The 15,092-nt window shown below is 37.0% G+C and overlaps 1 pseudogene; it reads right to left on the reverse strand.

Moving 5' to 3' along the window:
• Positions 1 to 7,365: 7,365 nt before the first annotated feature.
• On the reverse strand, positions 7,366 to 13,229 carry LOC144454880 (XIAP-associated factor 1-like; annotated as a pseudogene).
• Between the last annotated feature and the right edge of the window lie 1,863 nt (positions 13,230 to 15,092).

The following is a 15,092-nucleotide window of genomic DNA, read 5'->3' on the forward strand; positions in this document are numbered from 1 at the left end:
ATAGTTTGTGAGCCATGAATGTATAAGTGTTATTATTACTACTTCACAATTAAGGATACTGAGATTTAAAGAGGTAAACTGACTTGGCCACAGTTAAGGGGCTCAAATTCAGGTTTTTTGATATGAACTCTGCTGCTTTTTCCACTGATACTTGGCAATCTGACTGATGATACATATTTCAAGTTATCAACAATTTCTATATGGAAGTATAAGAAGTTCAAGTACAGGGTCAACTGTTGGAATTGAGTTTTAATTGCTTCTTTATAGATAAGTAACTTTATCTCATTTCCTGCAATTTTAATATTGTTTTATTTTATACCTTCTGGCTTCAGGATTAGGTTGCTATCTATCAACTACTCAAATGTGACAGCAGGAGATTGACTTCTTTGTGTGAGTTTTATTTAAAAAAAATGAGTGTGTTATCTCTATCTTCATTAAGAGCTCAAGAATATTAATTGCTCTGACTTTCTACTTATGACTTCTTGACAACATTTAGACAGCATACTCAAAGCCTCATTCTGTAAAATTTTGGTGCATTAACAGCCATCTTATCCATCAATTTAATGGAATATGTGTGTGTACATATATACATATATATATGTATATGTATGTATATATTCTCTTTCATCTTTCTACTGTTTACTTGTAGTCTTGTCTCACTCCTATTATACCTCCATCAAATGAGTATGTAGGACAGGTATAGCAAAGTCAAATTAGACAAATTTGTTACTTTTTAGGAGATCTTACTACACTAGTGCTGGCATGGGTCCAGATTTTTAAAAAGAATTTGGGAATTGTAGACAGTTACACATTTGAGACATGAATGGCCCCATAATCATTTCCCTTTTAGACTGTCCCAAATATGCCGAATTAATCTGTATATTTCTTTTATTGATGTGACTCTCTTACCTAACAGAAAATATTATGCAGATTTTATGGCACAGAAATAGTTCTTTGATTTAAATTTCAGTTCTGATTTTCACAGTACTTGTATAAACGTGATATGCAATTAGACATTTTGACATAGAATAAATTGACTTTGATGAAATCTTATTAATACCTTATTAATGAGTTGAATCAACACTATATTCCCATGGGAAACAAGTATTTTACTGTATTTCAACTGTATTTGCAAATGCACTAAACCATAAACTATATTCATAATTATATTGGTTCCACTGACACTGCTTTCATCATTTGGTCATCATTAATCTCAGCTCTATATCCCAAATTAGTGCTGTTATAGAACCTAGGTTGTCCATGTTATTAGCAGTAGTCATTATTCCCTATGTGATTTCATAGCAGAAAAGTGACTTCCTAAGGCCTAAACTATACCAGGACTTATTTAACATTTCACTGGAATCCTTACAATCATTTTAATCTACCTGAATTTTACACTCTGCAACAACTTTCCCAAACACTATAAATATGAAAATTGCCCCAGCTTACTCTTTATTATTATGGAGGCAGTAGATGTTTACTTGTTCACTACCTAAGCTCATACAGTCGTACACATGACTAGCTGCAATCTCTCCATTGACTTAGAACTCTACCAATCCTGCCCAATTGTAACACTTGATAACCATCTCTATTCTTTTCTTAAATGAATTTTTTAAAGTTCCAACCTACTAGAGGGTTTTAAAATTAACTAGGTATTTTGATAGATGAAGCTAATAATGGAAAAGAAACAGAAATAAGGAGTACTCAAAGAATTGGAAAAAAAATGAATCCAAAAATAAGACAGCAGCAATATGGAGTTTAGAACCTGGAACAATCACACTGTATAGAAAATTGTCTAACTCAGATCTAAACAGGAGCCCTTATACAACATATCCCTCAAAATTTCATCCAGCCATCATTAGAAGGTCTCTAATGAGGCAGCCCAATAAACTTTTAGACAATTCTAATTGTTAGGAAATCTCTCCCCTGCCCCCCGCCCCTTATGTTGCAACCTCTCAGGGTAAAGGTGAGGAGGAAGGACATTCTAAATATGAAAGATAGCCAGTATGAAAGCAGCAAAATGGGAGATGGTGTAACATGTTTTAGGAACAGCAAGAAAGGGAGTACAGTTGGATTGTAAAGTGTGTGAAGTGGGGTAATGTGTAATAAGGCTGAGAAGCTTATGGGGCCAGGTTGCAGGGAACTTCATATGCCAAACAGAGGAATGTATATTTACAATTAGAGGCAACAGGGAGTTGCTGTTTATTGAGTAGGGGTGTGACATGGCCAGAGTGGCACTTTAAGAAAATACTCTTTGGTGGCTGTCTTAAGGATGGACAGTATAGAAGAGAGAATTCAGAGAACGAGATAATTAGGAAGCAATTACAATCTTGTGAGGTGTGGCTAATGTATTAATATTCTTATTTAAATGACTGAAGATATTTGGATGCTGTTGTTGGTGTATAAAAAAAAATTGAATTGTGTGAAACGGAGGGTCATAGTTGAATGATTTAAGTTGGCACCAGAAATGTTATGAAGAGAATCATCTTTGACAGCTTTGATGATATCTGGGCAATGTGAAGATATTTTGGTGATTTAGGACTGGGATATGAGGTCACAATTCCAAAGATGATTTTAGGGTTAGAATTAAGCAAGGCTTGGAAGAAATTGATAGATGGAAGAAGATAGTGGAGGTATCTTGTGTGGGTTATAAAGGCAAATAGAAATGATGGCTGGTATTCTAATTTGGGAGTCAGGTCTGTGAGATTATGTATAGGTATATATTATCTGAGGATAATTTAAGGAGATGCCAAGATATGGTTGAAATAGGATAAACTGTCTTCTGTGTGGATAACTTAATGCAGTTTGCCTCATTTTTCATCATTGCCTCTGAAAGAATGGTTGGGTGCCATTTCCCATATGCAGGCTCCTCTACTCCCTTCCCCACCATTGTTAATACTTTTTTCCTCCTCAAATTACCCATTATTTCCTCAATTGTGTGCATATTATGCTATTCCAAAAGAGGGAAGGGACTGTATTTTTCCCCTCTGTATCCTTAGTACCTGACACATAAGAGGTTTTGAATTGTTTCTTTCTGAACAGTTGTAGTATTTTTGCCTTGATCTGATAGTTGTGAAATTTGGCTATAATATTGCTTGGAGTTTTTATTTTGGGATCTACCCTTTCTCAGTATTTTTTATTCCTATGGGGCTTATCCCAGAGAAGTAAAAGTAGCTTTATCTAAAAAAAAATATGCTGTTTAGGTATTCCTTTTTATTATGGCTTACATGTAGTCTGATGATTCTGATATTGTCTCTCCTGGAACTATCTTCTAGGTCTGTTATTTTTCCCATAAGGTATTTTTATATTTTCTTTTTTTATTCTTTTGAATTTGTTTGATTGATTCTTTCACAGAATTTTTTTTTTGAGGCAGTTAGGGTTAAGTGACTTGTCCAAGGTCATGCAGCTAGTGTCAAGTATCTGAGAGCAGATTTGACTCAGGTCCTCCTGACTCAGGGCCAGTGCTCTACCCACTGTGCCACCTAGCTACCCTTTGATTGATTCTTGATGTCTCATAGAGTCATTAGCTTCCACTGCCCAATTCTATTTATTAAGGTGTTTTTCTCAATTAACTTTTGCACTTTCATTTCCATTTGGGCAAATTATACTCTTGAAGGAGATGTTTTCTTCAGCGCTTTTTGTATCTCCTTTTCCATTTGGCCAATTCTACTTTTTAAGCAGTTTTTGAAGCTGCTGAGCATTTCTTTCATAATTCTCTTGCATTACTCTCATTTCTTTTCCAAATTTTCTTCTCCTCTCTAATATACTTTTTAAGCTCTTTTCTTGAGCTGTTCCATGAGTTCTTTCTGGGCTTGAGACCACTTCCCATTTTTCTTTGTGGTTTTGCCCATAGGTGTTTGACATTGTTGTCCTCTTCTGAGTTTTTATCTTGGTCTTCCTTGTCACTATAATAACTTTCTATGGTTAGGTTAGGCTTTTTTTTTTTTTTGCTCATTTTTTTTGGGGGGGGTCTTTTTCTTTTTCTAAGAAAAAAATTGATCTCTGCTCCCAGAGTGGAAGGGGCTCCTTCTCACAGGGCCTGCAGGCCCTGGCTGTTTACTTGATGCTGTGCTGATGTTGCCCTGAGGCCCAAGGAAGACCCTCATGTCTGGTGCTGTGTTTAGAGGGTGGGGGTGAGGTGGCTGGTGCTGCTGGAAGCCATGTCTGCCAGTTTATCTGGTGCTGAGCTGCAGTCTTAGTGATGGTGTCTGGTGTGTGCTGATGCCCAGTAGGATTTTTCTGCATTTCCTCAGGGCTACACTAAAGCATATGGAGATCTGACTGTTGGAAGGTGCCTGTTTGCCCTGGGCTGTGCTGAATCTTATGGAGGTCTGGCCAGTGGAGGATACCTGCTTGCCTGGGGTTATCCTGAAGCATGTAGTGGTTCTTAGAGCTGGAGTCTGCTGGTTCCCCTGGTTATGCTAAGTCATGTGTAGGGTCCTGGTGCTGGCATTTGCCTGCTCCACCACACTGGGGTTCAGGATTTCCCACTGCTTTGCTGAGGTGGGGCTTCCTGCTAGCTTGCTGGATTGCTTCCTGTTTTGGACTGCACTCCCCTTTTATCTGAGTGTGATGGACCTTTCTTAATACTCTTCCAACTCTCCTGGGGTAGAAGACCACTCTACCCATCTTCCCACTGGCTCTGCTCTTCCAGAATTCATTCTGGGATGCTATTTTATGGTTGTTTGCAGATGAATATGGGGAAGCTGCAGCAGTTTACTGCTTACTCACCTTTCTGTGTCCTGGAAGTCCTGCCCCATCCGGTAATCTGTTTCTGAACCTTTGTCAAACCCCCTCATCCTCTCTTGGCTGAAAGCTTCTGAAGATGATACTACTGCTATGGCTACTGTTGCCCCCAACTGTGTGTGTGGGCTTGGAATAGATTTCCATCAGAATTTCACCTCCTTCCTACTTCTAAAAGTTTCCTTTAGGTAGAAAAAAATGTCTCCCCCTGACATTTTGTTGGCTCTGTCCCTCCAAAATTTGATTTGATCTGATGCATTGTTTTAAAGTTATTGGAAAGGAACATTTGGAGAATTCAGCTGGGTGTCCACCCATAATCCACCATATTTCTTACACCCAAAGAAAATATTAGGTATCAAAAAAGTACCATAAATTCACAATGACAAGCCAATTATGTTCAATGAAGCAGTGCTTTAGCAAAGATTATTCTAGAATTGTTTCATTCTATTTGTTTATAAATCCTGGGTGTTTGGATTATAATTCAATAATTGGAAAATTATAATTATGTGTTATGCAATTATAATTCAATGTTTGAAAAAATATCACAAAAATCTACATTGATAATGGGTAGGATTCCATAAGACCAGAATTCATTCAAGCAGAAGAACTTAGCTACCATTTATACATTTCTTTAAGGTTTGCATATTGTTTTACATTATTATTCAATATGGTGTTCATGATTATTGCTTTCCAATATACTCTGAAGTCTGAAAATTTTATTTACCTTTTCCCTCATTTTTAACATTATTTCATTTGAAATTTTAGATTCCTACCTATGTGGTCCTCTTTGTTAGTCTCCTTTGAGGGATTATTATCCATGTCTCTTCTTCTAACTGTAAATATACCCCAATGCTTTGTTCCAGACCCCCTTATCTTCTTTATTCTATCTCTGTGAGCTCCTCAGCTTCGTGAATTTCATTATCATCTTTTGAGATCAGTTATATATACACATATATGTATATATGCATATATGTATATAGGTACATATGCGTGCATATGTGTGTGTGTACGTGTGTGTGTGTGTGTGTGTGTGTGTGTGTGTGTGTGTGTGTGTGTGTGTGTGTGTGTGTGTATAATCTCTCTCCTGAGTGAATACTTACCAGACTGCATTACCAACTGCTTATGGGAGATTTCTAATTAGATGTTCCATACTCACCTGAAACTGAGCATGCACAAACTGAACTCATTAGCTTACTCCTCAAACCCACTCTGACTTTCCTTTTTCCTTCAAGGGTACCAACATCCTTACATTCATTTATTTATTTTTATTAATTTTCACTAATTTTTAGAATTTTTATTTAAAGTTATGAGTTCCAAATTCTATCCCTCCCTTCTTCCATCTCCTCTCCCTTCCCTGGGATGGTAAGCAATCAAATGTAGGTTACATATGTGCATTTCCATATTAGCCATTTTGTACAAGAAGACTTGATTTAAGAAAATGAATGAAAGAAAGTGAAAGATAGCATGCTTCAATCTGTATTCAATCAATATCAGTTCTTTCTCTGGAAGTGGATAGTATTCTTCATCATTAGATATTTGGGGTTGTCTTGGATCAATGTATGGCTGAGAATAGCTAAGTTATTCACAGTTCTTCATAGAATATTGCTGTTACTGTGTACAGTCTTCTCCTGGTCCTGTTCACTTCACTGTGCATCAGTTCATGTAAGTAATTTCAGGCTTTTCTGAAATCATCCTGTTTGTCATTTCTCCAGCACAATAATATTCTGTTACAATTCTATACAACAGCTTATTTAGCCATTCCCCAACTGACGGGCATCCTTTTGATTCCCAATTCTTAGACACCACAAAAAGAACTGCTATAAATATTTTTGCATAAATAGGTCCTTTTCTCTTTTTTGTTTCTCTTTGGGACATAGACCAAGTAGTGGTATTGCTTAATCAAATGGTATGCACAGTTTTATAGCCCTTTGGCCATAGTTCCAAATTGCTCTCCAAAATAGTTGGATCACTTCACAACTCCACCAACAACGCATTAGTGTCCCAGTTTTCCCACATCCCTTCCAACATTTAACATTTTCCTTTTTTTTGGTCATATTAGCCACTCTGATAGATGTGAGGTGGTACCTCAGAGTTGTTTAATGTGCATTTCTCCGATCAATAGTGATTCAGATAATTTTTTCATATGACTATAGATAGCTTTGGTTTCTTTGCTTGAAAACTGCCTGTTCATATCCTTTGACCATTTATCAATTGGGGAATGACTTGTATTTTTTATAAATTTGACTCAGTTCTCTATGTATTTGAGAAATGAGGCCTTGATCAGAGATATTTGTTGCAATTTCCCCCCCAGTTTTTGGTTTCCCTTATAATTTTGGTCACATTGGGTTTGCTTGTGCAAAATTAATTTTATATAATCAAAAGTGTTTTACATTTTTCAATGCTCTCTATGTCTTCTTTGGTCATAAATTCTTCCCTTATTCATAAATCTAACCTTAATTTGCTTATGGTAGCACCCTTTATGTATAAGGCTTTTCTCTTAAAAACAGAAATTTAATGGCAAATACATAGCAAAGCCCAGCAAGGCAGGCAGGTAGACACACAGAAAACAATAGGTGTCTTTAGAGCACCTCCTTCCTCCAGGTCTGGGATCTTCCAGATGCATCAGGAGTCTTCTATTTCAGAATCTTCCGTTCCGTTGCTCTGAGAAGCCAAGAGTTGGCACTTCTCATGCTGTTTCAGTACAGGCTGGGGAAACAGGGTGTGACAATGGGAGCAGCCTTCTAGTGTACTCTTCTTCCTTCTCACTCTGGACAGGCCAAGACTTGGCAGCCCAGGAGCTTAATGGCATGTTAAATGCATGGCTTTTTTTTTCTTCTTTGGACCAACAACCCTCTCTCCTGTGGATACCTAAGCTGGTTCTGGATCACACAGGACTGGAGGAGGACATTTGGGCCTCTTCAGTGGGCAGGTGTCAAAGGATCTCATGAGCACCACGAACTAGTAGCATTCATTCTAATGCTGGGAAAGTTTTGCTTCTGAAATGTCTTGTCTGCACTCCAAGGAGCTAACTTCCTGGGAGCTTTTCAGGGCTTTTTATGCATGCCTGTGCAGTGGTCTTCTAGTTGAGCAGGCAGGACAAGGTCCTTGTAGTTGAGAGAGGGCACTGTCTGGGCACCATAGCTGGTCTATGCTCTTCCAAGCTGCTGAGTGGTATAGCCCATTCACAGAATTCACATCTGTTGGGGGCACTGCAGGTACCCAGTCTCATGAACTTCAAATAGGTACTTCTGCATACTTTGTATTTGCAGACTGCACAGGACCTGCTTGTACCCATTCTCTTGATGGTCTTCATCTCTTTCTTCAGGAGGACCTCCTTGCATTCTGGAAAGATGATTCAAAACTTCAGACAGTGCACCTCATGGAGAAGAAGGAAGTAGACAGAGGGCACATTTTTCACAGTTTTGCAAAGTTGGAGATCCTCTTAATCCCTCTCATATTCATTTATATTCACAACTTTGAAGTCATTCTCAGCTCCTCACTCTCCCTCATTTTACATATCAAATCAGTTGACAAGTCTTATTGATTCTCCTTCTAGAACCTGGATCTGTCTGCTACTTCAGTCATATGGCCACCATTTCAATTCAGGTTCTTATCACTTCTTATTTGGACTATTATAAGAACATCTTTTGTTTGTTTCTTTGTTTGTTTAGGCAATGGGATTAAGTGACTTGTCCAGGGTCACACAGCTAGTAAGTGTCATGTGTCTGAGGCCAGATTTGAACTCAGGTCCTCCTGAATCTAGGGCTGGTGCTCTATCCACTGCACCACCTAGCTGCCCTGAAGAGCATCTTTTTAACATCACTTTTAATTATTTTATTCTGAAAATAAAACACCAAAAGTGTATTTTTATATACAAAAAAGAAAATGGAAATAGAATTGTAAATGAAATCTGAATCTACATTTACCAGTTTACAATTCTACATATTACTTTCAATAATATCCTATTTGTGATTCCTTCTGAAATCTTTTTATTCTGTACATTAGAAAATGTTTGGATGACCTTTCTTTTTGGCATGACTATTGCTAACCTCCTCTCCTTCCACTCTATTATCTCTCTATCCCTCTCCAATAAACAGAGATTAAAGGAGAGGAAAAACCTTATAAAAAAATAGCCATAGTCATGCAAAATGAATCTACACAATGGCCATGCTTTGTTTTGGTTTGTTTTGTTTTTAATGCATTTCTCTTTTTATGCTTGTGTCCATCACCTTTTTTTCAGAAGATAAATACCATTGTTCACCATAAGTTAGATGTTAGAATGATAGATAAATTTTCTGAAAACATGGTTGGTTATTAAATTGAACAGATTCCTTAAGTCCATCAAAATTATTTTTCTTTACAATACTGTTGTCCTTGAATAAATTGCTCTCCTGAATCTGCTCCCTTTTCTCTCCATCTGTTCACATTACCCAGGATTCTCTGAAATCATCTTTTTCAGCATTTCTTAAGATACAATAATATCCATTATATTCATATAAAACAATTTGTTCAGCCATTCCCCAATTGTTTATAAGGCAATCTAATGTACTTCCTTACATTCCTTGTGCTTCTTCCTCCCATGTCCTCCCCTTTCTTTCCCTTTTCTTCTCCCGCCTTACTCCCATGTATTGTCAGGAAGCATGTTTTGCTTATAGACATTCCCTCTCAGGTATTATTGTCCCTTTTAACCACCTCCCCCATCCCTTTCTTTTTTGTATTGGGTTTAATATTTTTTCTATATCAAACATTTTGTGTGTTTGTGTTCATAATTCCTTTGCCCACTTCAGGTAAAACAAAATTTATCTACTGCACACTCCCCCTGACCATTTTCCATGCATTTACACTCTACTTATGCATTTAAATTATGATAAATATCAAGTCCCTTTTTCCTTTCCTCACTATTTATTTATCCTTTTCCTTATTCAAACCATCAGAAGAAAACAAATACACTTCCAGGAACTCTATTTTCCTTATTAACTCCTTCAATAGCATTCAAAGACATTAAGATTTTGAAGGAACACTTATTTTCTTTCTTCCTCTATTGAATATTAGCACTTCATCATCATGCAGCTCTGTCCAATTGCTGAAATAAATGTAACCTTCTAGGTTTCTCTGGTCTCTTGTGCTTGCATTTCAAAGTTCCTTCTCTGTTATGTTCTTTTCCTCAGAAATTCTTGAAAATGCTCTATTTCATTAAATTTCTATTCTTTCAATCATCTTTGAAGGATAAATTATTCTTTGTATTAAGCTCATCTTGTTTCCTTTTTGGAACATTGAATTCCAAGATCTCTTCTAGAAGCTAACAGGTCTTGTGTAATCTTAACTATGGTCCATCGGTATTTAAACGGATTATTTTTGAATTCTCGAGCTATTTCTTTCTTTATTGTGAGAGACCTGGGTTTTGACTATGATATTCATGGGACTTTTCCTTTTTTTTTCAGGAAACGATCTGGGGATTCTTAATATATTCAGTTTACACCTCTGGTTCTAATGGAGTTGGGAAATTTTCACATGCAATTTTGTAATATATTTTCCAGACTTTTAAAAGTCATATTTTTCAGGATTTTCCAACAATTCTAAATTAGGTCTTCTTGACCTTTTATCTAGGTGATTTTTTTTAAAAATAGGTGATATTTTATGTTTTCTTCTATTTTTCATTCTTTTCATTTTGTTTGAATATTTCTTGCTATTTTAATAGTCATTGATTTATCTAGTTTTAGGTAATATGTTTCTTTGATGAGGTTTAACACTATCTCTTCTAAACTACTTATTCTGTACGTCATTCTCCAATTGAGAAAGGGCCAAAGAATATGAACAGGCAGTTATCAGATGAAGAAATTAAGGCTAACTTGAGTCATATGAAAAAATGCTCTAAATCACTATTGATTAGAGAAATGCTGATTAAAACAACTCTGAGGTACCACCTCATACCTATCAGATTCGCTAATATGATAAAACAGGAAAATGATAAATATTGGAAAAGATGTGGGAAAATTGGAATGCTAACACATAGTTGGTTGGTGGAGTTGTGAATTGATCCAACCATTCTGGAGAACAATTTGGAACTATGCCCAAAGGGTTATAAAACTGTGCTTACCATTTGATCCAGCGATACCACTTCTAGGTCTGTATCCCAAAGAGATCATGAAAATGAGAAAATGACCCACATGTACAAAAATATTTACAGCATCTCTTTTTGTGGTGGCCAAGAATTGAAAATTGAGGGGAGAAATGGCTAAACAAATTGTGGTATATGAGTGCAATGGAATACTATTGTTCTGTAAGAAATTATGGAGGTGCCTAGGTAGTGCAGTAGAGGAGCTGAGTTCAAATCTGGCCTCAGACACTCGACACTTACTAGCTGTGTGACCCTGGGCAAGTCACTTAACCCTGATTGCCTCACAAAAAAAAGACAAAAAAAAAAAGGAAATGATGAGCAGACATGCTTCAGAAAAACCTGAAAAGACGGATATGATCAAAGCAGAGTATTTTCTTTTTTCATTTTTTTTTCTCTCTTGAGGTTCCCTTTTGTTTGGATTCTTCTTTCACAACATGACAAATGTGGAAATATGTTCAATATGATTTTACATGTATGGTCTATATCAGATTGCACATCATCTTGGGGAGGGGAAGGAGAGAGGCGAAGAACATTTAAAAGTGAATCTTATAAATCTTATGAAGGTCAATATTGAAAACTAATAAACAAATATTTTTAAAAAGAATAGGAAAAAAAGATGATTGTACATGAAACTGCAAATTGGTTATGCTATTCCTTTTACATACAAAATAAAGTTATCACTTAAAAAAAGAAGTAAGGAAGCAAAGGCCTATGAAAGCCACAATGTAGAGGACCTTAAATGCCAGAATGAGAGAGGAGGAGTTTTTACATTTTTCCTCCCATGAACAATAGGGACTCAAGTCTGAGCAACTGGGTAACAAAGACAGACCAGTCCTTTACAAACATTGTTTTGGCCACAGTGTATGGAGACTAGATTGCAAAGAATAGAGCCTACAGGTAGGATCAATTAGGAGACAATGACAGTAATCTATGATAGATGACTGGGTCACATTAAAGGAATATGTCTTATTAAAAAAATAAAAACAAAACCCAACAAAAATCCCCCAAAAATAAAAAATAAAATAAAATATTTATTATCTTTCTAATTATTTCCTCATTTTTTCTGTCTTGCTTCATTTCTTCTCATGTGGTCATTCTGGAAAATCTATTTCTTCCTTTGAGTATCTGATTGCAGTTGTTATATGGTTATGGCATCATAGTTTGAGTCCTGTCAATTATCCTCAACCTGGTTGTGACCCTGGAGAACTGGGAGTATGGTGGTACCTTCAATAATAATAGTGAAGTTTTGGAGTGAAGAGGGTTTAGGAAGAAAGATAATGAGTTCAGGTTTTGGAAATGTTTAGTTTAAGATGTCTATACAACACCTATTTTTAGGTGTCTGATAGGCAAATGGAGATATAAGACTGGGAGTCAGCAGAGATGTTAGGGCTGGATAAGTAGATTTGAAAATCATCAGCATAGATGATCACATATATGACCACTTCATATGCTACAGCTTCTTAGAGCCACAGGTGAAAGATCAGTGAAGGTGGAAATTAAAGTTAGGGAAATGTCTCCCCCAAGACTTCCCCTGGCAGAATGGGCAGATTAAAACAATTTGTTCCAACAGCCATGAAGGCAGCTGAAGCTTAATACTTGGTCAGATATCAAAGACACATCCCAGGTCATTGGTAGACACACACATAATTCTGAAATTCCCTATTTCTTTCGAGTCACCACTATACTTCCAGTTACTTAGGTTTACAACTTCATGGTCATCGTCTATTCTTCACTCTCCTTCGTGTTACATATTTCATCAGTAAAGTCCTACCACTGCACTTTGATGACTCAGGAAGAGAGAGTGTGGCTGAAGTGAAGCAACTCTGCCTCACTTAAATCCAATTCACTCTAAAGTCAGCACATCAACATGATGTCATTGGTCCTCTTCAAAAATAAAGGATGAACAATAATAGTGTTATAGTTATACAAATAACTACTTATAATGAACACTATAACAAAAGTTAACTAACAAAACCATGCTTTGTGGAGGACTTAAATTTATAGTATTTTTATATTAGTTGTTTTCTTTTTAATGTACTCATCTCTCCAGCTTTAGTTTTTAAATTAGAGAATTGTACCAGCTTTACCTCTTACTATGCTTTTTAGGTAGGGAGATCAGATTTGCATAATTTCTCCCTAGATCTCCTGGGTTCTTCTGTTGACTTCTACCTTCTAAGTTTAGAGATCTCCCCCCCCACCCCATCTTTGAAATTTAGAGTGCTATATCTTCAGGGCCTTCTGTGGCATCTTACAACAGTGTTAGGTGATCTCAAAGTCTCAGGGTCTGAGCTGTTCCAGTCTGAGTACTGCTACACTGGTAGCTAATTGCTTGATGCCTGCTGCCTGCTGCTACTCCTAGGGGATCCATGGGTCCACCTTGGTGTTTTCTCACTCTCCTCGTGCTTTCTCAGGGGATCCCTCTACTTTTGTTCCTTCTGGACAGCCTTGCAGGCTATATATATCCTATCTCATCTCTGATCACACTAAAAAATTTCCCTGTTCTGGGACTGCTGAATGACCTTTTAAATGATACAACTTCCTACCCAAAGTCTTTTCAGATCCCCTATTTGCAAGATGTTTCTGCAATCCCTAAATTTCCTAGTGTCCAATTTGTATATATTTTATACTACATTTTACATGTTTCCACAATAGCATATAGGCTTCTTGATGACTGGGACTGTTTCATTTGAGTCTTTGCATCTCTCACACACAACACAGGTGGAATATAATAATTGCATAATAAATGCTTATTGATTGATTAACTTTGTTTTTGTAATCAAATATTGTTATTAGTTTATCTAGTGCTCTGTTGGGAATTTAATTTTTCAAACCTCTAGATATGTAAAGTATTTATTTTTGGTACTTTATCTTTGTCTATGTCTGTCTAACCAACAATAAGCAGTGTAATTCTTCAAAATTATTTGTCTATGTGGGGCAGCTAGGTGGGGCAGTAGATAGAGCACCAGCCCTGAAGTCAGGAGGACCTGAGTTCAAATCCGACCTCAGACTAAGCAATTGACACTTACTAGCTGTGTGACCCTGGGCAAGTCACTTAACCCCAATTGCCCTAAAAAAAATTTAAAAAAATTATTTGTCTATTTTTGTAAAAACAAATTTAGTTTTGTATTTTCTAATTGTATTTTCATAAGTGCAGTGCTGGGTCTGTGAAGGGTTATTTCCAGTTAGTCAGTCAGTCAACAAGCATTCAAGTCTTACTAGGTGCCAGGCACCAAGCCGAGCAGTAGGAAGAGATATGCAAGCAAAAAGACAGTCCCTGCTGTCAAGGAGGTTACAGTTTAATGAGAGAAGACAATATATAAAAGGGAGTTGAAAGGGGGCAGTGGGAGAAAAGTACCCAGAGTAGTGGCATAAGAAGAGTTATAATTGCAGCCTGGTGAGAAATGAAGAGATGGCTGACTCCAGTGCTCTCCTTACCTGGAGATCCTGGGAAAAGTTACCCAATTCGAAAGAGTGGCCACAAAGGCTACAGGTATAAGGATGGACTGCTCAGGTGCTGCAAGAAAGTTAGGAAGACGATTCTTATTATCCCTCTCTCTCTAACACTTTGGAATGTGCCATTGTCGATCAGCCACTTTTGTCTTACTCCCACCGGAAGTAAACTTGGTGCTAATCAACTCTCTCACCCTATGAACCGAAGGGAGAAATCACATGACCCAAATCAGCTGCTCATCCAGCCCACCCATTCAACAGGAACTACTTCTGGGCTGCTTCTTTTGCCTGGGGGAAAAACTGAATTCAAACTTTTATACTACCTTGGCAAGTTATAAAAGTTAATGTAACTTTCACTAAGTTCCAGTGCTTCCAACCAGCACTTTTTTGACAAAGAGACTCTTTCCTGCCCCTTCCTCTATCACATCCCATTTTCAATATTGAAATATATTCACACCAGAAATTGCTGTGATGGATCACATGCAACTTCGTAATACTCATTAAACATAGATGTGAACAAAATCTAAAGAACATGCAAGCTTTGGACTTAGCATAAGCTTTCTAAGTTATGGAGAGAGAGGATGCTCTGTTATCAGACACTTTAATGGAAAGCTCAGAAATGACTAATTCATCAAGAAATGACCCAGTCTTGGTCTTACCTCTATCTTGGCCATGGTGAGCAGAAGTGGTGATGACAGAGGTCAAACTCCAATTGCTGCTCAAATGCAAGCCATGCCTTTATCCCAGTAGTCTCTCTTCCATTCTCTCTTGAAAGTTGCGA

The sequence above is a fragment of the Phascolarctos cinereus genome, unplaced genomic scaffold, assembly GCF_003287225.1.
Source record: "Phascolarctos cinereus isolate Bilbo 61053 unplaced genomic scaffold, phaCin_HiC Scaffold_7;HRSCAF=346, whole genome shotgun sequence".
Taxonomy (NCBI): Eukaryota; Metazoa; Chordata; class Mammalia; order Diprotodontia; family Phascolarctidae; genus Phascolarctos; species Phascolarctos cinereus.